The 24,970-nt window shown below is 42.3% G+C and overlaps 1 long non-coding RNA gene across 5 annotated transcripts in view; it reads left to right on the forward strand.

Moving 5' to 3' along the window:
* The window catches only part of LOC140895735 (uncharacterized), a 69,620-nt gene extending 54,493 nt beyond the window's left edge, over positions 1 to 15,127 (forward strand). For 3 of the 5 annotated variants that reach the window (XR_013634429.1, XR_013634427.1, XR_012154332.2), the window contains 2 exons: positions 2,079 to 2,154; positions 10,752 to 11,259. This is a non-coding gene — a long non-coding RNA (uncharacterized LOC140895735). Of the gene's footprint in view, positions 1 to 2,078; positions 2,155 to 10,751; positions 11,260 to 11,286; positions 11,555 to 12,005 lie in introns of those variants that run through there. The other 2 variants (XR_013634428.1, XR_013634430.1) reach the window with 2 other exon arrangements.
* Positions 15,128 to 24,970: the final 9,843 nt, after the last annotated feature.

The following is a 24,970-nucleotide window of genomic DNA, read 5'->3' on the forward strand; positions in this document are numbered from 1 at the left end:
TTACCCTTATTTTACTCTACAGTATGAAAAAATGTTGATAATGCTTATAAAATTAATTAGCTTATATATTTTTAATCCATGCCTCACCATCTTCTCTGCTACTTATACCCATCCTGGGGGGCAATTTGTGTATGCATGATATGTGCTGCCAAAAAAAAAACCTGCGGTGTAGATGCACCCATAGAATCATCTGCAGATTTTGCAACTTTTCTCCTTTAAATCATTATTAAATATTTTATATAATATTGGTCTAAATACCAACCTCAGGCTTATTTCATAAATAACTTCTAGATTCTTCACTCTGAAGACCAACTATTAACAACTTTGGTTTCTTATCATTAGGACCTGATACTGCAAGGAGCATCACATAGACAGAACCCCAATGACTTCAATGTACTGTACTGTTAATGCAAAAGTGTACACAGCCTTGCATTACTTTATGTTGTTTCAGTGTTGCAGGGAGAATGGGAAGAGAAACAAAGCTATCACATGGCGTGGTTCCTCATATGTTTTGGGGCTGATAACATTGCTTAAAACATCTACCTTTTTGCAGTAATCTCTTTATTAAGCTATTAGCACAAAATACAGCATTGTTTAAAGATTTCCTTGAAACCCAGGAGTCAGAACTTCTCAATCCACCACACCCAGGCGATGAAACAAGATTCTTTTAAAGTGCTCTTCTGTGCATCAGAAAACTTGTGGGTCTCATGGCAATATGGAAGGTAGATTTTACAATGTAGCTAAATATAGTTAGGAATCTCCATACTCAAGTAAAAATACCCTCATATCAAATACAGATTTAGTTAGGGTTTGAACCACAGCACATTCAAGTCAGAAGGTGTATTTCTATTGACTGCTCTGGATCAGGACCTAACTGAAAGCACAAAAGGTTTGGAATAGGGTTGAGTTTGAAACAGAGATTCTAATCTGTTCTGATTTTTATCTGAGCAGGTTTGTCCATCCTTAATCTAAATATTATGTAAATAGTGTGGCAGGGTCAGGCCAGATGGCTAGAGGAGAGTGATCGAAGTCAGATAAATTAGCCCCAGGTTAAGTAGGTCCCTTTTTCCTGGGTAAGATAACAGGGAAGGTTCCAGAACAATCAGGAATTTTCTGGAAACGATTAAGGAAGACAGGCTGATTAGAACACCTGCAGCCAATCAAGAAGCTGCTAGAATCAATTAAGGCAGGCTAATCAGGGCACCTGGGTTTAAAAAGGAGCTCACTTCAGTTTGTGGTGTGCGTGTGAGGAGCTGGGAGCCAGAGGCTCAAGAATCTGAGATTGAGAAGGCGTGCTACTGGAAGACTGTGAAGTTCAAGCATTATCAGACATCAGGAGGAAGGTCCTGTTGTGAGAATAAAGAAGATGTTGGGAGGAGGCCATGGGGAAGTAGTCCAGGGAGTTGTAGCTGTCATGCAGCTGTTACAGGAGCCACTGTAGACAGCTGCAATCCACAGGCCCCTGGGCTGGAACCCGGAGTACAGGGCGGGCCCGAGTTCCCTGCATCCCCCCAACTCCCTACTTGATACCGGAGGAGTTGAACTGGACTGTGGGTTCCACCAGAGGGGAAGGTCTCTGGCCTGTTCTCCAATCCACTAGGTGGATCAGCAGAGACTGTGGGGATTGTTCTTCTTCCTTTCCCCATGCTGGCCAGTGATGAGGCTAACTGAGTGAACAGCAGATTTGAGCCACAAATGTGGCCAAACTGAGGGCTGTTGTGAACCTCTGAGGTGAGAAAATCCGCCAATAAGTGCAGGACCCACCAAGGCAGAGGAGGAACTTGTCACAATAGAGATGTTGCCCTACAATCAAGCTCAGTATCTCTATCACATAATCAGCTATATTTTAGTTCCTAACGATTCTCCTGGGCTCTTCTTAATGTATAATTTTATTGCACAATTTACAACTCCCACATTATCTTCCATCACTTTAATGTGCAGTGTTCTGTGTTGTCCTTGCTGCTAGATGTTTGTTAATGATTTCATAGGGTGGAACACCCAAGTGATTAAAGGAAAATGAGTACATCTAAACCAGAGCTCAGCCCTAATTCATTCCTGTTTTTCTGCTTCCCTGTAAGGTTAAACAACAGTTGATGCCTTGTGAAAAAGATTGAAAAACAACCTACTGAGAAAACACTGCAGTCTACATATCTGGTATTTATCTTCCTCTGTGTTTCTCTTTACTAGTATGAGTGATATTAACCTGGAAATGGATCTTGTTTCTTTAGAGTTTAACTGTGGATTCCTCACCTGAATCTATAACAAACAAAACCCCCACTCCACTGTATTCTACAACAAAGATCCAAAATGCTACAGCTTCAAATAGTATTACTGCAGGGTTTGGGACAATTACTGTAGAATACAGCACTATGTTCTAAAACAGAGATCCACAGTTGCCCTTATATTCTGTTGAAACTATCAGGAGTTCTGCCTGCATGAGGCTTGCAGGATGGGGCTCTCTATGATCCTTATGGAAATCATACATTAAAACCAAAAAGTTAATTCAGAGCTAAATCTTAATCACTTTGCTCTTGTAAGCAGTAGTCACCAAAGACACTTCAGTGGGATTACTGGCATGAGTAAGGATAGCAGAATTTGGACCCTGATGATTATTAATCATTAGCAAAGCAAATGGGACATTGATTTCCAGGGTCTCACTGAGCTCTTGTACTGTATTGCTACCCTTGCAAATGACCTTAATTTACAAGTAGGCAGCAGCTTCCACTATGCTCAGAAATACCAAATGTGATTTCAAATGATAAATAAAACTGATTTCTCAGTACATTCAGGGAAGTGTCTTAATTTTCACAATTCTGGTATGAGCAAAATAAGTGCAGTTGTTCATTAAAGTGTTTAGCTTTTATTAACTGTGAACTAATATACCAAAACTGCAGAGGGTCTGCTGCCAACTCCAAACTCAGCCAGCAAGTTTCTTATGAATCTGACAGATGTTTCTCTCCTGTTCTAAATCAGCCATTGAAACTAATTTTGTCCACTCCCCTTCAGAGCTTCCAAAGAACTAATGAACACAAACTGTGATTTAGATTCTCAGTTAGAGCATGATCCTGCAAACTCTGATTCATGTGAGTAGCCCTTACACAGGGCCAATTTTAGGAATGGGTGAGCACGGCAGTGGCCATGGGTGCCCGCTTCTGTGGGGTGCCATATTGCTGCACTTCTCAGTTTGTTTGTTTGTTGCACTGCTCTGATCAGGTGGCCATTTTTGCTCTGCTGATTGGCCAGCCTTCCCCCACTCCCAGTTGCTCATGGGGGCGGGAGCGTGAAAACCTTTTTCTGCCCTGCCTGGCAAAACAGCAAAGACAGCTGCTGTCCTTTGTTTATTCAACAGACCTGCTGAAGTCAATGGGACTACTCAGATGAGTAAGGGTTCTCAAAATCTGGCCCATAGTTAACACCAAGAAAAATCTCATAGGAAAATGGAATACTGGTTCCTTAGGCATAAACTGAAGTTTCAAGATGTCTGAAAGGTTAATTCTTAAATTTGAATTGCTTTATAATAACATATTGTACTTTATGTCAATTGCTCTCTGAAGCTAAATAATCCAGACCAATTTCATTTCCAAGGGTTTTTTCTGAATACAGATAGTGAAGACTTGCAAAAGTGCCTACTAATTTTGAGTACCTCGTTTTTGGGTGTCCAACTTGAGACCCCTTAAAAGGGACTGATTTTTTCAGAAAGAACTGAGCATCCACCCACTGAGAATCAAGCCACTTTAAGGGGTATCAACTCGGACACCCAAAAATGAGGCACCCAAAATTACTAGACACTTTTGAAAAGCATGCCCTACCTAGGCCTTACTTTTTAATTCCAGTTTCAGAAATGGATTATCATTACTCCAGTGTCAAGCTATCATACATGTATGTAGTGTCTTTCTCTCAAATTCATGTTCATTTGCCTAGCAGTCCTTACCTCCTATACATCACGATTAGACACCTCTGAAGTTTCTGTATATTTGAATGCAGGATAAGCACTTGCCTGTGTGAAAGCTGCCACTCCATATTTCCCTTCTTTCTATAAATCACAATGATAAGTTCCTAACGACAAAACATCCTCTCAGAGAAGTGCTGAAATCATTCTAATATCACTTACAATACATTATTGTGGTAATTGGATTTCGGGGGTGGATAAGACATAAAATCAAACTCCTCTTCAGTTGTAGTCAATAAAGTTTCCATGACTCTTTGTGCAAGTGTAGGAGTGTTAACCCTGGTATTCTGGCCAAATACCAATTCAGGAGATTACATTCTGCCTTCCTAAATTCTCCCGAGTAGGTTATGTTTTTTCCATACACAAAGAGCAACCATACACAGATACACTTTTTATATTACCTTTTCTTTTGTAGTAAAAGAACAAAAGTAAGACCTCCAAGAGAGAATACACAGTGTGAGTTTCTTGTCTAGCAGACTACATCTACATACACTAAATGACTCTGCAGCAAGGCAGGGGATTTCACTCCATTTAAAGGTATCCTACACAAGACAAGTCAATAGGCACAGGTTACATACAGCACAAATTGGATATAGTATTCTTCTTCACTTCTTATCCTAAACTATTTTTAATATTGCTGGCTATTGTTAAATAGCTGTTGCACTCCACCACAGAAGTGGATGCATTTCGGTAGTGGATGATCCACATATAAATATATGCTTATGGAATATTGTGATACTTAAAATACTTTGGAGATCAATGAATTGAGTTGCAATAAAAATCCACTTGTTAATGATCATCACCACTTGAAGTTTGAAAGGATCATTAAGCCCTCTGTTTAAGATATTTATTTCTAAAATCATACTCTTCTATGCAGTTTCTGCAGTAATTGTTCACTAATAGCTGTGTTAACAATAGCTGTGGGGTTTTTTTGTCCTTTCTGTTTGTTTCAAACACAAGACATATCATGAGGTATTTGTTTGTCAGACGTGGTTATTTTTCCCATTAATCCTATTGTATGCTCTTCAGTTTCTTCAAGAAGGAGCATGACACATTTTTTACTGTAATTCTGTTCACCAATAAACCCCTGAGTCAGTGACTGTGCTCTTTTGCAGTTTGGGTATGTTTGTTTTTGTCTGGGACAAATAGCTAGAGAATCCTCAGAGGCTGAAGCTGATATTTGAAACATCACTGGACATTTCAGATAGTGAGCCTGAAGTTCACTGAAGTTCAGGGTCAATATGCCAACTTCACCTTACCCTTCATTTGCCTTCACACCACTTCCAGGGATTGTTTGAAATGTATGGTTGCCACCCGGCTGGCAACTATCAAGAAGGGTTATTTGTCCTGTATTGCAACCCACAGCACCCAAAGTTTGAGCAGGGAATATAGCATTCTTGAAGGGGAAGCAGCATTGTCTTGTGGACTGATCATTAGATTTGGAGTTAGAAACTGCCAATATCCAATCCTGGCTCTGGCATTAACAATATGCCCTTGTGCAAATCAGTTAACCACTCTGTGTCTGTGTTTAAGCATCTATAAAATGGGGACAGTACTAAATTACATACCTCTCAGGGGTGTTCTGAGAGTTAATTAGTTAAAGTTTATTCCATGCTCTGAAGATATAATGTGCTATACATATTATTAATATTAGTGGTGAACTTCCTCCAAAAAGAACCTTTTTTACAGAGCATAACTGAACTCTTGAGGGAAGTATTGAGTGGAAAGTGTGGCTTCCTTTCTGGCATGTTTTGGGGTTACAGAATTGCAGCAATACTAAATTAATGATAATAAGAAGGGCCAAGTTAAAATTAAACACTAGCATTTCTTGTTCAGGAGTACCTGGATAAAACTAAAGCAACAGTTATGCCTGAGAAAAAACCTCTCCTGTGCATCTTGTCTGCTTGTAACAATCATGAAACAACTTCCAAAGGCAGATTCCAAACAACACTTGCACTCTCCACTCTGAAAAAAAGTACACACCCACCTCCTTCTTTATCAGCAGCTGGAAAACAGTAGCCAACATGATGACCTAAACAAACAAAAAACACTCTAGCTTGTTAAAGAAACCAATGGGATTTCAAAGTTAAAAAGCACGTGTCATATTTAGACATTTTGGTAAATACCTGAGGATTTAAAAACACAAAATATTTTGCTTATTCTTCTTGTTTGCTGTTACAGGAACACTTATTTCTGTTCTTCATGTGAAGTGTACTAGAGTCACCAGAATTTTATGGTATGGTAATTCAGTTATAAATTTAACTGAGATAGTTTTATGATGGAGATAACACCATTATGGATTGCTTTTTGTTGGTAGTGTAAGGAGGCTCTAGGACTACTACAATGTGACCTACACTAGAAAATCCTGCCACATTTGACAAATAAAAACCTCTCCCAGCTTCCCAAATAAGTGTTGAAAGTAACTCCCATTTACATCAGTGATTGTCAAAATGGAATAATTTCAGTGATGTTACTCCAAACTTACACCAGTGTAAATAAAAGCAAAATTTCACCCAGTAATGACCAAGCATGTAGGACGAAGCTATGGACTGTGACCTTCTGGTGGTAAACCACAGAACAGCTGTTGTAGAGAGCTGAGAAATTCATGACAGAATTTGCTGAGAGATATTGATATAGAGGTGCAGAAACACAGCTGCCATATATGGCAAGCACTTTTAATACAAACACAGCCTTCTTTTGAGAGATCTTGGTGCCCCTTTGAAATGGAATAATGCTAGAGATTTCTGCTCACCATCACAGTTTGTTTCCCATGTCTGTTCTCTGGGCTGGTACAGCGAAGAGCAAATTCCATCACATGTTTCTCAACTCCCTACAATAGTTGTTCTATGTTTTACCAGCAGGTCACAGTCTGTAGCTTAGTTCTACATGCTGGGTTAGTACTTGGATAAATTCTTCTTTCATTGACACTGGTGTAAATTGGGAGAGTAACACCATTGAAATCATTGGCATTATTTCATTTTTACAGCACCATGAACAGAATGTGGCATAGTCAGATTGATTCTTCTTCTACTTAGAACAGCTTTATAACAGTGTAACTTAGGTGGTGTTACTTCCACTGGAGAATGGGAGAATCAGGCCACTGCTGCTAAATATCTCTATCAACCAAGTTATATGGATATCTTAGTACTCTTTAAACAACAACAAGTGTGGCCTGACTGTCCTAATTAAGCTCATAATATGTACAAAGAGAGATTTTAAGCATATAGGAGCCTAATTTTAGGCATCTTTGTTATTTAGGCACCTAAATAAGTGGCCTGACTTTCAAAGGTGCTGAGCACACAGGGGCTCTCATTAAAGTAATATGTACAAGTGGTTTGCTGTTCCGTCTAATTTTGAATGTTGCAAAGTGATGAGGCCTCTATCACTCACATAGCATATGGAATAATCTTCTGAAGGACCTCACTGTCAAGAATCACAGAATCATAGGACTGGAAGGGACCTCGAAAGGTCATCTAGTCCAGTCCCCTGTACTCAAGGCAGGACCATGTCCCTGACAGGTGTTTGTCCAACCTGCTGTTAAAAATCTCCAAGGATGGAGATTCCACAACCTCCCTAGGCAATTTATTCCAGTGCTTAACTACTCTGACACTTAGGAAGTTTTTCCTAATGTCCAACTTACACCTCCCTTGCTGCAATTTAAGCCCATTGCTTCTAGTCCTATCCTCAGCAGTTAAGAAGAACAATTTTTCTCCCTCCTCCTTGTAACAACCTCTTATGTATTTGAAAAATGTTATCATGTCCCTTCTCAGTCTTCTCTTTTCCAGACTAAACAAACCCAATTTTTTCAATCTTCCCTCAGAGGTCATGTTTTCTAGACCTTTAATCATTTTTTGTTGCTCTTCTCTGGACTTTTTCCAATTTGTCCACATCTTTCCTGAAATGTGATGCCCAGAACTGGACACAATACTCCAGCTGAGGCCTAAGCAGCCTGGAGTAGAGCGGAAGAATTACGTCTCATGTCTTGCTTACAATTCTCCTGCTAATACATCCCAGAATGATGTTCGCTTTTTTTGCAACAGTGTTACACTGTTGGCTCATATTTCGCTTGTGGTCTACTGTGACTCCCAGATCCCTTTCCACAGTACTCCTTTCTAGGCAGTCATTTCCCATTTTGTATGTGTGCCACTGATTGTTACTTCCTAAGTGGAGTACTTTGCATTTGTACTTATTGAATTTCATCCTGTTTACTTCAGACCATTTCTCCAGTTTGTTGAGATAGTTTTGAATTATAATCGTATCCTCCAAAGTACTTGCAATGCCTCCCAGCTCAGTATCGTCCACAAACTTTATAAGTGTACTCTCTATGCCATTATCTAAATCACTGATGAAGATATTGAACAGAACCGGACCCAGAACTGATCCCTGCAGGATCCCACTCGTTATGCCCTTCCAGCTTGACAGTGAACCACTGTTAACTACTCTCCGGCATGGGTGGTGGATGAACTCCCCCTTTGGGGAGGGTAACCCGCCGACCCTGCCCCTTCTGCCCGAGCCCTGAGGTTCCCCCCTTCCCCTACGGATGGAGGAGCCCCGGCCCACCCACCCTAGCCACCCTAAGCTGCCAGTTGGCCCACTCCAGCCAGCCCCAGCACCAGGCCTGTCCAAGACTCTGGCCCAACCCCCAGGCCAGCTGCAGCACCTCACCGGGCCTCCCTGAGCTCCCCAGGCAACCGGCTGGAGCTGAGCCTCCACTGGCTTCAGGGAAGGGAGGAGGGGCCTGGGGGTGGAACATGGGCAAGGCCACAGCCTGGGTCAGGGGAGGCTTAGCTTGCCCTGGCCTTTGATATCTGCCACCCATGCTCTCTAGGAATGGTTTTCCAACCAGTTATGCACCCACCTAGTTCCGTCTAGGTTGCATTTCCCTAGTTTGTTTATGAAAAGGTCATGGGAGACCGTATCAAAAGCTTTACTAAAGTCAAGATATACCACGTCTATCGCTTTCCTGCTATCCACAAAGCTTGTGACCCTGTCAAAGAAAGCTATCAACTGGGTTTGACATGATTTGTTCTTGACAAATCCATGCTGACTGTTACTTATGACCTTATTATCTTCTAGATGTTTGCAAATTGATTGCTTAATTATTTGCTCCATTATCTTTCCGGGTACAAAAGTTAAGATAACTGGTCTGTAATTCCCCAGGTTGTCCTTATTTCCCTTTTTATAGATGGGCACTATATTTGCCCTTTTCCAGTCTCCCTTCTATTCAGATTAAGTTTTCTATTTCCTAATTTCATCCTTTCTGTCTCAGAGATCGTAGCTGTTTTGCTAAATAACTCTGTACTAAATTACATGATAGGAATTATATAATAAACCATTTCTCTTCCTTCTGGGTGTGTGTTGTCTTTGCTCTTTACACAACATTAAGAATATGTGGAAAGTATGTGACACAATTAGATTCCAAATAACCATGTTTGCTATCTGTATAAAACATAGAAAACACAGCTACTTCTATACACTGCTGCTGTGTTAGGTTCTAGTGGCTTCTGCCATAGAAGAGGTCACGCAGAGGCTCATTAGAGGGCTCCCAGATTATTTAAAGGGATACTACCCAAATCATATACAATGCTTTTAGCCTTCCATTATTTCTACTAGTATGTTCCTCCTTAGCTGTCACTCTAAATCAGTGTAGTTGGCTCCAAAAGTTGTAGTAAAAGTTGGCCAAGTATGATTAGAACTTCAAGTCATACTGACAATGTGTCACAAAAGGGCAGCACTGGAAATCAGTGAAGGCTTTCTGAATAGGTTTAAAACAAGAAGATAATACTTAGTAGTGAATAGAGAAAAATATAATGAATTTTGCCATTTTGCTGGGTTGGTGACAGGGCAAAAAATACTAGATTTTTTATCCTGTGTTGGACCAACTCTCAGTGCACACTCTGTGTGGTCTCTTGTACTCAGCATCTTACTTGCTGTGGAACCCCTTGCTGTCCTCCCTCAAGTGCTTACTCTGAATATTTTCTTTACTGCTGCTGGAACCATCATCACTGGTCATAGGACTTGATTATTTACAAGGCACTGATAGCCATAATAATGAACTAATATTTCTTACATATCAAAATATTTTGGAGAAGATCCATGAGCTAAGTGAGGGAGGAGATAAGAATGAGGGGAAAAACAGGCGGACTCTTCAGTGCTGACTAGACATTTAAAAAGATTGGGAGTGAAAACTAAAATCAGATAAAACATTGGTTGGGCAACAGCTTATCTTGCTGTTCCTGTTTCGTGAAGGGAACTTATTCAGGCTCAGTAGTTTCCTGATGATGGTCATAAATGAATAAAGCAAAAATAAGTCTCATCCCTTAAAGTCAGTGTGGACTAGTGAATGGGGCATGGGCAGGGAGCCAGAAGACTTGGGTTCTACTCTCAGTTCAGCTATGAATGCCTGTGGGATCTTAGCCAAGTCACTTAACCACTCTGTGGCTCAGTTTCCCCTTATTTAAAATGAAGATAATATTATTTACTCATCTGCAACCCAGGGAGTCACTCAATACCAACTGGCAGAGGGCACATCATACCGTAACTCACTTCAGGCCTGACACTCATTTTCCCAACACACTGTTGCCATTATCTGTATCCAAAAGGTGCTGTGTAAGGTATCATCTGCTAGCCAGTAACACACTGGTCAGTAATATTATTGTATGCTGTATATAAAGATGATGTATAAACGGTTTTAGATGTGTTGCTGGAACTATGTTCTCAAAAGGTGTTTTGCAAGCAATGCACAACCCCAACTTGTCTTAGACAAAGGAATGTTGTTTCATCTGTTTTTCTGTGTCTCTAGTGTAAATTGAGCCAGGTAACACCTCAGGACAATGAAAAGTACATCTACATACAAGGGAAACAAAGCCATCAAGCTAAATGAGCGGGGCTGAGCGTGGAGGGAAGACCATTTAACTATCATGACAGCGGATGGAGTCTGCACTTCCCAGGAAGTCTTCCTGGCTTTTGAAACAGAGACAGTAGACTTTGGGAAATATAAGCAGAAGCAGAAAGCCATTTGGTATGCATCACTAGGGGATAAAGGGAGAGCAACACCCTTTGAGTTCATGAAAAATGAATCCTCCTAGCCTGAAAACCAAGAGTAGCTGGAACTGACTGTAGGTGAGAAAATTGCTTAGATAAAGGTTGTAACTTGCTGAAGTTAAGTTTTAGTTACTAGAAAGTGTAATTGTTTTTGTTTTACCTGTAGCCATATCTATGTCTTCTATTCTTTCTTATTATCTCTTATACTCTGTTCTTTGTTAATAAACTTATTCTTGTTTGACTGCAAAACTATCTCATTGCTGTTACTCTTGGGGGAATTCTGCGCAATGCAGAGTTTGCACAGAAATTAATGTTCTGTGCAGAATTTCCTTTTCCCCCCACAGAAATGGGCTGCTGAGCTGCTGGCTGCCACTAGATTTGGCAGAGCCGAGCTCCAAAATAGAAGACACTGTGAAGAGAAGGGGGACAGAGCTGGAGGATTCTGGGCAGTTGCAACTCCTGGCATGCCCTGAAGGAAGGAGGTGGCAAGCAGGAAACTCCACACAAGCCCAGGACCAAGCATCAGGCTGTTTGTCCCTCTGAATCCCTGAGCTCTAGCAGGTAGGGGGTGTGGGTGTTTGGGCTGCCGGGGACCCAGCAGCTGGGCTCTGGGAGGTAGGGGTGTCTGGGCTTGGGAGCGCCATGCAGTTGGGCTCTGGGGGAGGGGGTGTGGGTGTCTGACTCCACAGCTGGGCTCTGGAGGGGAGAGGGCAGAGAAACAGGAACTGGGTTGTTGTAGGGGTTTCTTTAACTCTCTACACCTGGGGGAATTTTTTGTGTGTCTGCATTGTTACAGATATAGTTGCTGACAGTTATTTTGAAATAAATTACCAAACTAATTAAAACTGACGTGAATCTATAGTGTTATTCTGACAAATAAAATATGCAGAATTTTGCAGAATTTTTAATTTTTTGGCCCAGAATTCCCCCAGGAGTAGTGCTGTGTATTAAATGGAAGGGTGAAGTGTTCAGCTAAACTAACAGGCTGGTGTATGTTCTGTCTCTTTGGCAGCAGAAAACTTGATAACTTCTGTGAGAGGGACTGGAAACTGCAGAGGGAGATGGTTTTGGGGAGACTCAGGACTGGAAGAGCTGTTGGTGTCATCCTGCAAGGCGTAACCAGGCTGGGGGAACCTAGGATGAGGCCATTATGCTGATGAAAGCTACTTGCATCAGGGCTCTGAGCCAAAGCTGCACAGCGTAGAAGCACTCTGGGTTACAGGGCAGGCAGTGGTGAAGTCCCAAAGTGTCACATTGGCATAGTCCAACAGGATTTACTGTTTACTACTTGCTATTTGGCTCACACTCAAACCACAGTTGCCAACTTTCATGTGGTAAATAAGCACCCCAACTTTCACAATAAGCCAAAAATCAAGCTAATACCATTTCAAAACAAGGCCAAAGCAAGCCAATCCCTAAGAACCCCAGCACTCTATGTGACTAGATTCCCCCCCCCCCCCACAGTCTGGGACTGTAGTGGGCCTGCTGTGCACCCCTGACTCTCTTCCCCCTCTTGCCCCTGCTTGCCCCTTGTCTCTGCTTGCTCGGAGCGGATCAAAAAAAAGAAGTAACAAGCTGCAACAAGCCAAAAACTAGCCAACAAGAAACTCACAAGCCAATTAAACCAAAAACAAGCCCAATTTCTGCAATTTTTTTCGTGGGTTTGGCATGTCTGACTCAAACCACTGATTTACTAGATTTTTCAGCGATTTTTCAAGTGAGAAGGCTGAGTGGAGTCAAAGAAAGTTTACAGATTAATTGTTTTTTGTTTGTTTATTTTGGGCAAGGAACTAGAACAAAAGGCATTTTAAAATGAGCAGCAGCAAAATAACCACAAAGTTAGAACTAGACAGATTGGAGGCCGATCAGAAAGAGAAAGAATGCGAAGCTGCAAAGGCAGCTCATGATCACCAAAAATGGGAAGCCAAACAGCAAGATAAACAAAACCAAGTAAGAGAAGCAGACCAGAGAGACGAGGAGAGGGAGGCAGAAAAGCAACAACAGGAGGAAGCACACCAGTGAACCATGGAACTAAAAAGAGAAAGAAGCCCAAGAAAGGGGGAGAGAGAGACTGTATAACCTGGATATGATGGATAAATATGGACACAACCCACAAGTACTCTCTCTTCCTCAGGAATAGCCTGATGGGACAAGCTATGCCCTGCATACAAAAAATCAGATTGAATTGAGGAATACCTTACAACTTTTGAAAGATTCTATGTGTTGCATAAGGTCCCAGAAGACAAGAAATTCCCCACGCTGGTGAAAAGGCTTTTGGATAAAGCATTGATTGTATTTAATGAAATGCCAATTGAATAGGTTTGAAATACAATGAATTTGAAAAGGCTGTATTGCAAAGGTTTCAAATCACCCTTGAAGTGTACCGGGTGAGATTCAGAAACTCAAAAAGGATGTTAATATGAGTTGTAGAGAATATATGTATGATTTGATCAGGAAATGGGCAGAAGGAAAAGGGGCAGAGAATTACGACCAGTTATTTGAACTTTTTGCATAAGAGCATTTTCTAAGTGTATGTATGCTCTGATGAAATCAGAGCTGCTCTTTGAGATAAATCGCTAATGTCTGTGCAAGAGGCTGCTGATCTGGCTGATTCCTATGCACAAGACAGAGATTCCAGTGAGCACAAGCCTCCAAGTGAAGGGCAGAGGGAGGAAAGTGGGAGGGTTGAGCCCAGGCATTCACCTCCACAGAACCGATGCCGTCCTGGAAATCACATTTGCAGATCTATGTCATAGGAGGACGGACCCAGAAAGTATTTCACATGTAATTCCACCAAGCATCTGAGGGACAATTGCCCTAAACAAAGGGAATCTCAGCCTACAACCATCCAGCCACAGCCCAGATTAATGCAGCTGTTGTAAACACAGGACCCACAGAGGTGCCTGAAACATTCCTGATAAACTTTGTAAGGTCCGGCCCTTTGGAGGTTGCTGCTGAGTTTATTAAAGTCGTCACAGTGAATGGCAAAGAATGCCTAGAGTGGAGAGACATTGGTGCCCAGATCTCTCTGGTTAGAGAGGGCATGGTCAGGAAGACTGACGGGCTGCAGGGAGAAAGTGTAGAGCTCCTGGCATTGGGAAGCTGTAAAACCAGTGTGCCTTTAGCTAAAGTGCATTTGGAGTGGGAAGGTGTGGAAGCCATTTTAAATGTTGGTGTGTTGGATTGAATTCCAGCAGAAATACCCATAGGAAATGATGTATTAACTACGTCTAAAGTTGTTTAATACAAACTTGCTCTTTTCTGAATGTTGGCAGAATGAAAGGCTGTCTTGGAAACACCTGAAACTGGGCTGCTTGATAAAAAGGAGTAATAAGAAGATAAAACTTCTGATGCCAGAAGTAGTCACAGATTTGATCCTGTGTGAAATTTTAACCATTTTTCACCAGTAGCTCAACAGCCTTCCACAAGAAAATGATGAAATTCTGCCCTGTTGGAAAAATCAAGAGTTGTGTACATTTGACCTTGGCAGAAAAGTCAATGTTTTACAAAGAAAACATTTTGTTGTTGTTGTTTGTCAAAATTACAGTTCTCTGCTTGTGAAATTTGTCTGTCTTTTTGTTTCATTTTTCTTTTACATTTGAGGTGAGATTGAAAAATGTTTATCTTTTTCATTAACCCATATAAATGTGGATTTTATATTTAATTATCAGGTGTGGGAATGAAGTAGAGGAATTGGTATGTGTGCAATTGTTCATCAACCTTGAAGCCAAGAAAACAAATAGAAGCCTATGTTTACATAGCTTAGATATTCAGAGCCAGTGCGTCAACTGGTGTAAATTGATATAGCTCCTTTGAAATCTCAATCATCCAGTCAGATTAATAAAGGGAAGTATATGGAGACAAACCGATTTACTCCTGCTGAGGATCTGGCCCCCAGCTGTTACTGAGCTGGTGTGAATAATTAAATTGTTTAAAATATGGAATGAAGAAACAGGTAGATGAATGTAGGGGTTGTATTTCTATTTCCAGCTTTACTCTCCTGGCTTTTGATTTCACAAGAACCCCCAATAAATTATAACCCCTGGGTTGGAGAGTAAAATGTTCCATTTAAATTTTTTAAATAATACAGGTTTCAGAGTAATAGCCGTGTTAGTCTGTATTCGCAAAAAGAAAAGGAGGACTTGTGGCACCTTAGAGACTAACCAATTTATTTGAGCATAAGCTCATGAAAGCTTATGCTCAAATAAATTGGTTAGTCTCTAAGGTGCCACAAGTCCTCCTTTTCTTTTTAAATAATACATAAATGCAAATGCCTAATTTAACTGTTGCGGTCCTTTCCCCTACCAACCTTCCCTTCTGCAGTCTCCCCAGATAGCTCCAGCTGCTATAACCCCCAGGCTTCATTCTGACTTTGACCACCACTGGAACACTGCGCAGCCTGCATGGCTATGGCTGTTCTCTAGCGGCAATCACTTGAGGAGCAGTTGGCTTGATGTTGAAATCCAGTTCCATGAACCTGATGGAGGGTTTGGTTTAAACCTACAACGTTTGGACCACACACTCCTTGAAATAGTAAAGAGCCAGTCTGTCACAAGTAATGTGCTTGGTCTCGTGGGGAAGGTAGAATCCTCTAGTTTATCATTTGATGGAGTGGTAATGTCAGAAGCATCCAGTGAGGACTCAGACGAGATTATCTTGGGGTGGGGGAGGGAATGGTGGCTCTAGAATCATGTTTTGCATTCTGCCTATCCCCCAGTGCTCTGAGAGGCTTCTCCCAATAAATATCTGAAGAAGATAGTTTATGGGAAAGCCACTTTCCACTTATGAAGCTGCATAGCATATTCACAACTAGAAATTAAGTGGACTCCAATTTTTCAGTACACAAATGACAACCGTGACGCTTCAGAATCTGAATTCTGACAACAGAAATTTACTGATCATTCATTATTTTAAAATATTCCATATCATGCGCATGATTAAAAACTGGACATTTATTATACACAGTACTGGAATTTACTGTAGTGTTCGTGGTATTTCCTATTCTAAGCACTGTGGGAGAGGTTCATATTATGTCGTAAGCATACACTTTTAATGGTGCTTACAGCATATGTAAACTGAACAGAGTGCATGCTTTAGAGGCTCTAGACAGTATACAGAGCCTTAACAAAAATTCCAGTGTAATTCAAAGTGAATTAAAATGAGTCTCAGAGGCACAATTAGGCAGTGAATTGTGGGGAGAGGGGACAGGCTTTTTTCATTATTCCTGTATTCCATTTCTTTTGTGAACAGATCAGATATTGTCATTAAGTCTAACTTTCTTTTCAAAACAACATCACAGACAAGTGGTTGAAGGAAACTGTGAAATGCATATCCTTTCCCAATCCAGGTTTCTGCATGCAGAAGGCTAGCCTTCTGTATGGATGCCATTCCCCCCCTCAGATATGTATACCATTGCCTTGTTTATAAACCCAAACTTCCTCACTACAGCTAGGCACCTGTGTCTCTGACACACCTAAGTCTCTTTGGCTCTTCCAGCAAAATTCCAATGTTTACATTGCCTTGTAGTTGTCTTTGGTGCATGCAAACATACCCAACCAGTTTCCTATTTCCTTAAATTGCCTCAGTCAGCTGCAGATTGACTCTGTCCTCCCTAGCAACGACCACCCCTTCTGTCTTGATGCTATCTGCAGACTTGTCCCACTTTCTAGACACATATTCAGTTTCTGACAAGATTGGTCCCCATGTTGAGCCTTGGGATACTTTATTTTAATCTTTCTAGCCAGGTACATTTGCTTGTGTTGATGCTTGCCCTGAGGACTTTGCTTACCAGCTTCCGGTAGTGGTATATTATTAAACACCTGGCAACTTATATTTTGTCACATCAGCTAAGATCAGGTGGTATGCCCCTGGCCTCAGTTCCTACAAGCAAACTCCCCAGGACAGGTAGCAGAGCTTTTCCAGTGGAGGGCCCTAATCTGCAGGGGCGGTGAGTTATATGGGGCCGTGATGCCCAGGCTCCAGGAATTTCAGGGTCTCTCCCCTAGCCCCGCCTGGAGTGTCTCCCAGCCCCTGACTGCTGCCCCTCCCGGCACCCTTCCTCTGGGCCCTGGAGCATCCCTGGAGCATGAAAGTGGGCGGCTCCAGCTGCCGTGCCGCTCCATTCTGTTTATAAGCTTCCTATGTTGGGTAATTTGTGTTTGATTTTGTATCTTTTTACATTTTTGTAAAGACCCCAGATGCTGAAGAGAACGGCATTTTACAAGATCCTTAAATATTATCACTCAACGCTGAATTTAACAAGTGTCCTAGTCATTATTTTTCATTGAAATCAATGGCTAGGTAAGGGAATTAACTTAATTTATTATAATTTAAAAATAAAAAACTAAGTATCCTTAATCTAGTTTTCAAAAGCCCAGTGACATCACATAGTAATCTATATTCAGTCAGGAACCTCATTTGTGCAACAAACTTGGACCTGTTTAGGTACCATCCCCAAATTATAAATGTTTCATACAGTGTCAGGAAGTCATTTAAGACTAAATTGTACCTAGAATGTAATGTTAAACTGTATTATAATGTTTAGCCACCAGGTGGCACTGTGAATAACATACCTGTCCCAGGACTTCTCCTGGGGTAGAGCAGTTATATGCCACCTCTCACTCAGCGTCAGGGCTGAATCTCCAGGAAGAATCTAGCCCTCAGTGAGAGACTTTGGCATACCCAATACAACTCTTTTCATTTGTTGATTTTTAAACTTAACAGTTACAAATAGCAAAAGTGCTCTTATCTTGGATGTGAAGGTGGGGTGATCTGTTAAATGCATTCCTAGTGCATGATTAAATCTACTTTAAGAAGACTTGTCAGTCACACATTCAATACTCACCTGAAATTATTGACATTTCCACTGTAAGTACAGAAGTTGAAAACACCCACTCTTCAGGACCAGGAACCTTTATTAGCCCTCTCACAGGCTAATCAACAAAACACTCAAACACAGGGATATTGTGATGAATTAGTCATTAATAAACTTTAATTGTGTTTGTAACTGAACATGAAAAGGATAATCAGTGGGGAGCTTATACTTTGTCCACTCAGTTACTCAATTGTCAACCTCTGCTGTTTGTACATATCAATCATAGCAAATAAATCACTGATGCAGTAGAATGTTCACAAGCATTCAGATTAAACCACTTACATTGCGGAGCAAACAAGTAGTGAACTATAGCAACAGCATCAGAGAATGAAGTGTATGAATTATTGTCCAGAATTGAAGTGTATCGTCTAAAAGAATTCAGGCACATGCCAGGACATGTAAATGTCTCAGTTGGATTCCAGTACACTTCTCAAATAGCTGTTTGTTGAAAAGCATTCTGCATGGAAGCATACTAATTAACAGTAACACTTAGCGTCAGACTCAACATTAGTCTTTCAACTATTCAAATAATTTAATTCCAAATGTCCTTAAAAATTAGAGCAAAAGTGATGTCATAGACGATCGGGGTTGGAAGGGACCTCAGGAGGTCATCTAGTCCAACCCCCGATCAAAGCAGGATCAATCCCCAACTAAATCATTCCAGCCAGGGCTTTGTCAAGCCTGACCTTAAAAACTTCTAAGGAAGGAGATTCCACCACCTCCCTAGGTAACGCATTCAGTGTTTTACCACCCTCCTAGTGAAAAAGTTTTTCCTAATATCCAACCTAAACCTCCCCCACTGCAACTTGAGACCATTACTCCTCATTCTGTCATCTGCTACCACGGAGAACAGTCGAGATCCATCCTCTTTGGAACCCCCTTTCAGGTAGCTGAAAGCAGCTATCAAATCCCCCCTCATTCTTCTCTTCTGCAGACTAAACAATCCCAGTTCCCTCAGCCTCTCCTCATAAGTCATGTGTTCCAGTCCCCTAATCATTTTTGTTGCCCTCCACTGGAGGTTTTCTAATTTTTCCACATCCTTCTTGTAGTGTGGGGCCCAAAACTGGGCACAGAACTCCAGATGAGGCCTCACCAATGTCGAACAGAAGGGAATGATCACGTCCTTCGATCTGCTGGCAATGCCCCTACTTATACATCCCAAAATACCATTGGCCTTCTTGGCAACAACGGCACACTGTTGACTCATATCCAGCTTCTTGTCCACTGTAACCTCTAGGTCCTTTTCTGCAGAACTGCTGCCTAGCCATTTAGTCCCTAGTCTGTAGCTGTGCATTGGATTCTTCCGTCCTAAGTGCAGGACTCTGCCCTTGTCCTTGTTGAACCTCAAACAAATTAGAGGATTGGGCCAAAAGAAATCTAGGTCCCTCTGTATCCTATCCCTACCCTCCAGCTTATCTATCTCTCCTCTCAGTTTAGTGTCATCGGCAAACTTGCTGAGGGTGCAATCCACACCATCTTCCAGATCATTAATGAAAATATTGAACAAAACCGGCCTGAGGACCGACTCTTGAGGCACTCCACTTGATACCGGCTGCCAACTAGACATGGAGCCATTGATCACTACCCTTTGAGCCCGATGATCTAACCAGCTTTCTATCCACCTTATAGTCCATTCATCCAGCCCATACTTCTTTAATTTGCTGGCAAGAATACTGTGGGAGACTGTGTCAAAAGCTTTGCTATAGTCAAGGAACAACATGTCCACTGCTTTCCCCTCATCCACAGAGCCAGTTATCTCATCATAGAAGGCAATTAGATTAGTCAGGCATGACTTGCCCTTGGTGAATCCATGCTGACTGTTCCTGATCACCTTCCTCTCCTCCAAGTGCTTCAGAATTGATTCCTTGAGGACCTGCTCCATGATTTTTCCAGGGACTGAGGTGAGGCTGACTGGCCTGTAGTTCCCCGGATCCTCCTTCTTCCCTTTTTTTAAAGATGGGCACTACATTAGCCTTTTTCCAGTCATCCAGATCGGGACCTCCCCCAATCGCCATGAAAGTTTTCAAAGATAATGGCCAATGGCTCTGCAATCACATCCGCCAACTCCTTTAGCACTCTCGGATGCAGTACATCCGGCCCCATAGACTTGTGCTCATCCAGCTTTTCTAAATAGTCCTGAACCACTCCTTTCTCCACACAGGGCTGGTCACCTCCTCCCCGTGCTGCGCTGCCCAGTGCGGTAGTCTGGGAACTGACCTTGTTCATGAAAACAGAGGCAAAAAAAGCATTGAGTACATTAGCTTTTTCCACATCCTCTGTCACTAGGTTGCCTCCCTCATTCAGTAAGGGGCCCACTTTTCTTGACTTTCTTCTTGTTGCTAACATACCTGAAAAACCCTTCTTGTTACTCTTAACATCTCTTGCTAGTTGCAACTCCAGGTGTGATTTGGCCTTCCTGATTTCACTCCTGCATGCCCGAGCAATATATTTATACTCTTCCCTGGTCATTTGTCCACTTCTTGTAAGCTTCTTTTTTGTGTTTAAGATCAGCAAGGATTTCACTGTTAAGCCAAGCTGGTCGCCTGCCATATTTACTATTCTTTCTACACATTGGGATGGTTTGTCCCTGTAACCTCAATAAGGATTCTTTAAAATACAGCCAGCTCTCCTGGACTCCTTTCCCCCTCATGTTATTCTCCCAGGGGATCCTGCTCATCAGTTCACTGAGGTTGTCAAAGTCTGCTTTTCTGAAGTCCAGGGTCCGTATTCTGCTGCTCTCCTTTCTTCCTTGTGTCAGGATCCTGAACTCGACCATCTCATGGTCACTACCTCCCAGGTTCCTATCCACTTTTGCTTCCCCCACTAATTCTTCCCAGTTTGTGAGCAGCAGGTCAAGAAGAGCTCTGCCCCTAGTTGGTTCCTCCAGCACTTGCACCAGGAAATTGTCCCCTACACTTTCCAAAAACTTCCTGGATTGTCTGTGCACTGCTGTATTGCTCTCCCAGCGGATATCAGGGTGATTGAAGTCTCTCATGAGAACCAGGGCCTGCAATCTAGTAACTTCCGTTAGTTGTCGGAAGAAAGCCTCGTCCACCTCATCCCCCTGGTCCAGTGGTCTATAGCTGACTCCCACCACAACATCACCCTTGTTGCTCACACTTCTAAACTTAATCCAGAGACTCTCAGGTTTTTCTGCAGTTTCATACCGGAGCTCTGAGCAGTCATACTGCTCTCTTACGTACAATGTAACTCCCACAACTTTTCTGCCCTGCCTGTCCTTCCTGAACAGTTTATATCCATCTGTGACAGTACTCCAGTCATGTGAGTTATCCCACTAAGTCTCTGTTATTCCAATCACATCATAATTCCTTGACTTTGCCAGGACTTCCAGTTCTCCCTGCTTGTTTCCCAGGCTTCTTGCATTTGTGTATAGGCACTTGAGATAACTTGCCATTTGTCCTGCTTTCTTAGTATGAGGCAGGAGCCCTCCCCTCTTGTGCTCTCCTGCTCGTGCTTCCTCCTGGTATCCCACGTCCCCACTTACCTCAGGGCTTTGGTCTCCTTCCCCCGGTGAACCTAGTTTAAAGCCCTCCTCACTAGGTTAGCCAGCCTGCTTGCAAAGATGCTCTTCCCTCTCTTCGTTAGGTGGAGCCTGTCTCTGCCTAACACTCCTTCTTGGAACACCACCGCATGGTCAAAGAATCCAAAGCCTGTTCTCCAACACCACCTGCGTAGCCATTCGTTGACTTCCACGATTAGATGGTCTCTACCCAGGCCTTTTCCTTCCATGGGGAGGATGGACGAGAACACCATTTGCACCTCAAACTCCTTTATCCTTCTTCCCAGAGCCACGTAGTCTGTAGTGATCCACTCAAAGTCATTTTTGGCAGTATCATTGGTGCCATGTGGAGAAGCAGGAAGGGGTAGCGATCTGAGGGCTTGATGAGTCTCAGCAGTCTCTCCGTCACATCGTGAATCCTAGCTCCTGGCAAGCAGCAGACTTCTCGGTTTTCCCAGTTGGGGCAGCAGATAGATGACTCAGTCCTGCTGAGGAAAGAGTCCCCAACCACCACCACCCACCTCCTTCTCTTGGGAGCGGTGGTCATGGAAGCCGCAACCCTAGGACAGTGTGTCTCATGCCTTCCGATCGGCGGAGTCTCCTTCTGTACCCTTCCCTCAGATGTATCATCTAGTCTACTCTCCGCATTAGTACCTGTGGCGAGAACATGAAAATGGTTGCTTACCGGTATCTGCGTTGCTGGTACATGAACACTCCCCTTTCTTCTTCTGGAATTCACATGCTGCCAAATTTCTTCACCATCCTTCTGTCCCCGCTGCACAGCCTGCTCTGAATCTTCAGAACATTGTGTCCGTAGAAGCATATTCTGATGTCTGTCCAGGAAATCTTCAGTTTATCTTATGCAACGCAGGGTCGATACTTGTTTCTCCAGATCTTGAACTTCTCTTTCAATATGGAGACCAGCTTGCACTTTGTACAGATAAAGTCGCTTCTGTCCTGGGGAAGAAAGACAAACATGGCACATCCAATGCAGATGACAACAGCTGAACACTCCCCATCCATATTACCTTCCTTCTATGAGCTTCCTTAGGAGTTGTAGTAACTACCCAGAGAAGCCGGCAAGATGTAAGCCTCAGTGGGCTCTCCACAGGCAAACTTCCTCTGTTAGCTTCTCTGCTGTTCGCCGCTCAGCTGGTTCACAGCTCACTGGCTTTTTATAACAGGCAAGCCCACTCAAGGCTCACCTGGAACAAAGCACTCCCAATTCACACTTTTCAAACAACCAATCAAGCACATGATCAAACTGTCCCCACAACAGACACTCAGATACTCACCAACACAGCCTCCCTAATGCAGCCCCTAGCGTATCTCCTCTCAGACAGATCCCAGGCAAACTCCCTCTGTTAGCCTCTTTGTTGTTCGCTGCTCAGCTGGTTCGCAGCTGACTGGCTTTTTTGTAACAGGCAGGCCCACTCAAGACTCATTTGGAACAAAGCACTCCCAATTCACACTTTTCAAACAACCAATGTCTGCAATGTAGTCAGCTACAAATTGTGGGTTTCCTGCTGTGATACTTGTGCGGTTTGATGGGGTTTATATAAATTTGCCCTAGCTACAGCAATTCATGTTAATTTTGGAATGACTCTCCTTGGGTCTTACAATGTTATCTATTATTAAAATAGAGAGAAAGGACAAGGTGAGACAAAAAGTAAAGGGGACATCCTCACAGTGATCTCACTGACTTTGGCTAAAAGTTCTGACAAAATCCCACAGATTTGTGAGAAAATTCTGTGCAAATGTTGCCAAATCATAGAATCATAGACTATCAGGGTTGGAAGGGACCTCAGGAGGTCATCTAGTCCAACCCCCTGCTCAAAGCAGGACCAATCCCCAACTAAATCCAGCCAGGGCTTTGTCAAATTTCCCTCTGATTTCTGTTGATCCTCCCTGTTGGTAAAAATATGATCCAGTATCTATGAAAGTCAACGGACTTTCAATCAGTTTCAATTGGCATTGGATTAATCCCACTAAGCGTTGTGCATTATTTGCCTGATCCAAAGCCCATTTGCTTCGCTGGGTTTTGGATTATAACCTATTAGTTAATGTCCACTGTCTTCGGTGGTAGCTATGGATGCTCTGAAATTAGGCCATAAACCTTACCCAGTCACACAGGTCCTGATCCACAATGGTATTTAGAGACCCATTCCAGTAGGCAGCCTCTGAGCACACCTGCTTGACCGGACCCCACACATGAGTCAAGTACAGTACAGGATTTTGCCTTCTATGTCTGTCTTCTGATGATTGGTAACCAAGGACACAAGCAGCTTACACACAGTACTGGCTGGATATATCAGGCCTCTGCAATGCTTAATGGGGGAACAAAAAGGTACATGAACTCTGATAATGATTTCTTGCTTTTTCACTTTTACATTTTTCCCATTAAACTTGTTTTTCAGTGTTTCATTCCTAGCCTCATTTTCTTCTTAAGTGAATTAGCAGAGAAACGAACTAAGCACCTGGGCAACCCTGTGTAAGCAAAAAGAAAAGGATTACTTGTGGCACCTTAGAGACTAACCAATTTATTTGAGCATAAGCTTTCGTGAGCTACAGCTCACTTCATCAGATGCATACAAGTGAGCTGTAGCTCACGAAAGCTTATGCTCAAATAAAATGGTTAGTCTCTAAGGTGCCACAAGTACTCCTTTTCTTTTTGCGAATACAGACTAACATGGCTGCTACTCTGAAACCTGTGTAAGCACTGAGCCTTGGTATTTTGGGAAGGGAAATCCTGTCTTTCCCTGACTATTCATAACAGGCAATTCCATTTTTGTTTCTGTGACCCAGCTCTAATGATAGCAGCGATGCGCTGTTGGACTTCCCTGGGGAGGTTGTAGGTTGCTGAAGTTGAGCTTTTATGCAAGGGGATTAGGACCACTAGCAACCCAAAAACTACATTTGCAAGGTTTGGTGAATGAACCACACACAAACGAAAATTGTTGGTGTTCACACACTTCTAGTTGTTACTTGATCACCAAGGCCTACAGATAGCAGTTTCCATGTTACCAATTTATGATGGTGGCATCTAGTGGTTAAACTAGGAAACCAGGACTTATTGTTCCTGGCTTTGCCACTGACTTACCATCGGGTTATTTAAATTCTCTGTGCCTTGCTTCAGCCATCTGTGTTGTGAGACCTAATTAGATGTTTGTAAAGAACATTGACCTACTCAGATGAAGCAAGGCGCTGAAGTGCAAAACAATATACTACTATTAGTAATTATTAAAATAATAGGTTTAGCCAAGAAAAAGGAAGCTTTTAAAACCAGGAACTCATATAACTTGTTTAACAAATACCCTTCTGCAGGGTTCACTCCTTCATTTCTGCTGTCCATTTCTGGTAAAGGGCTATGAAATGAACACAGTTTTTTTCTAAACACTAATTAGAATCTTTCCCTTAATTTCTTTTTACACATTTGTGGTTCTTTCATTCTCAAGCTTTTGAGGCCTATCTTCTCAAATTATAGCACTAGTTCTAACCAATTTCTTTCTTTCTGTTCTTGCTTATACTAGGAAAAAAAGTTATTTTTTTAAACCCTAGTGTAGGCAAGTTATATGTTCACATA

This window comes from Lepidochelys kempii, chromosome 11, assembly GCF_965140285.1.
Source record: "Lepidochelys kempii isolate rLepKem1 chromosome 11, rLepKem1.hap1, whole genome shotgun sequence".
NCBI lineage: Eukaryota > Metazoa > Chordata > Testudines > Cheloniidae > Lepidochelys > Lepidochelys kempii.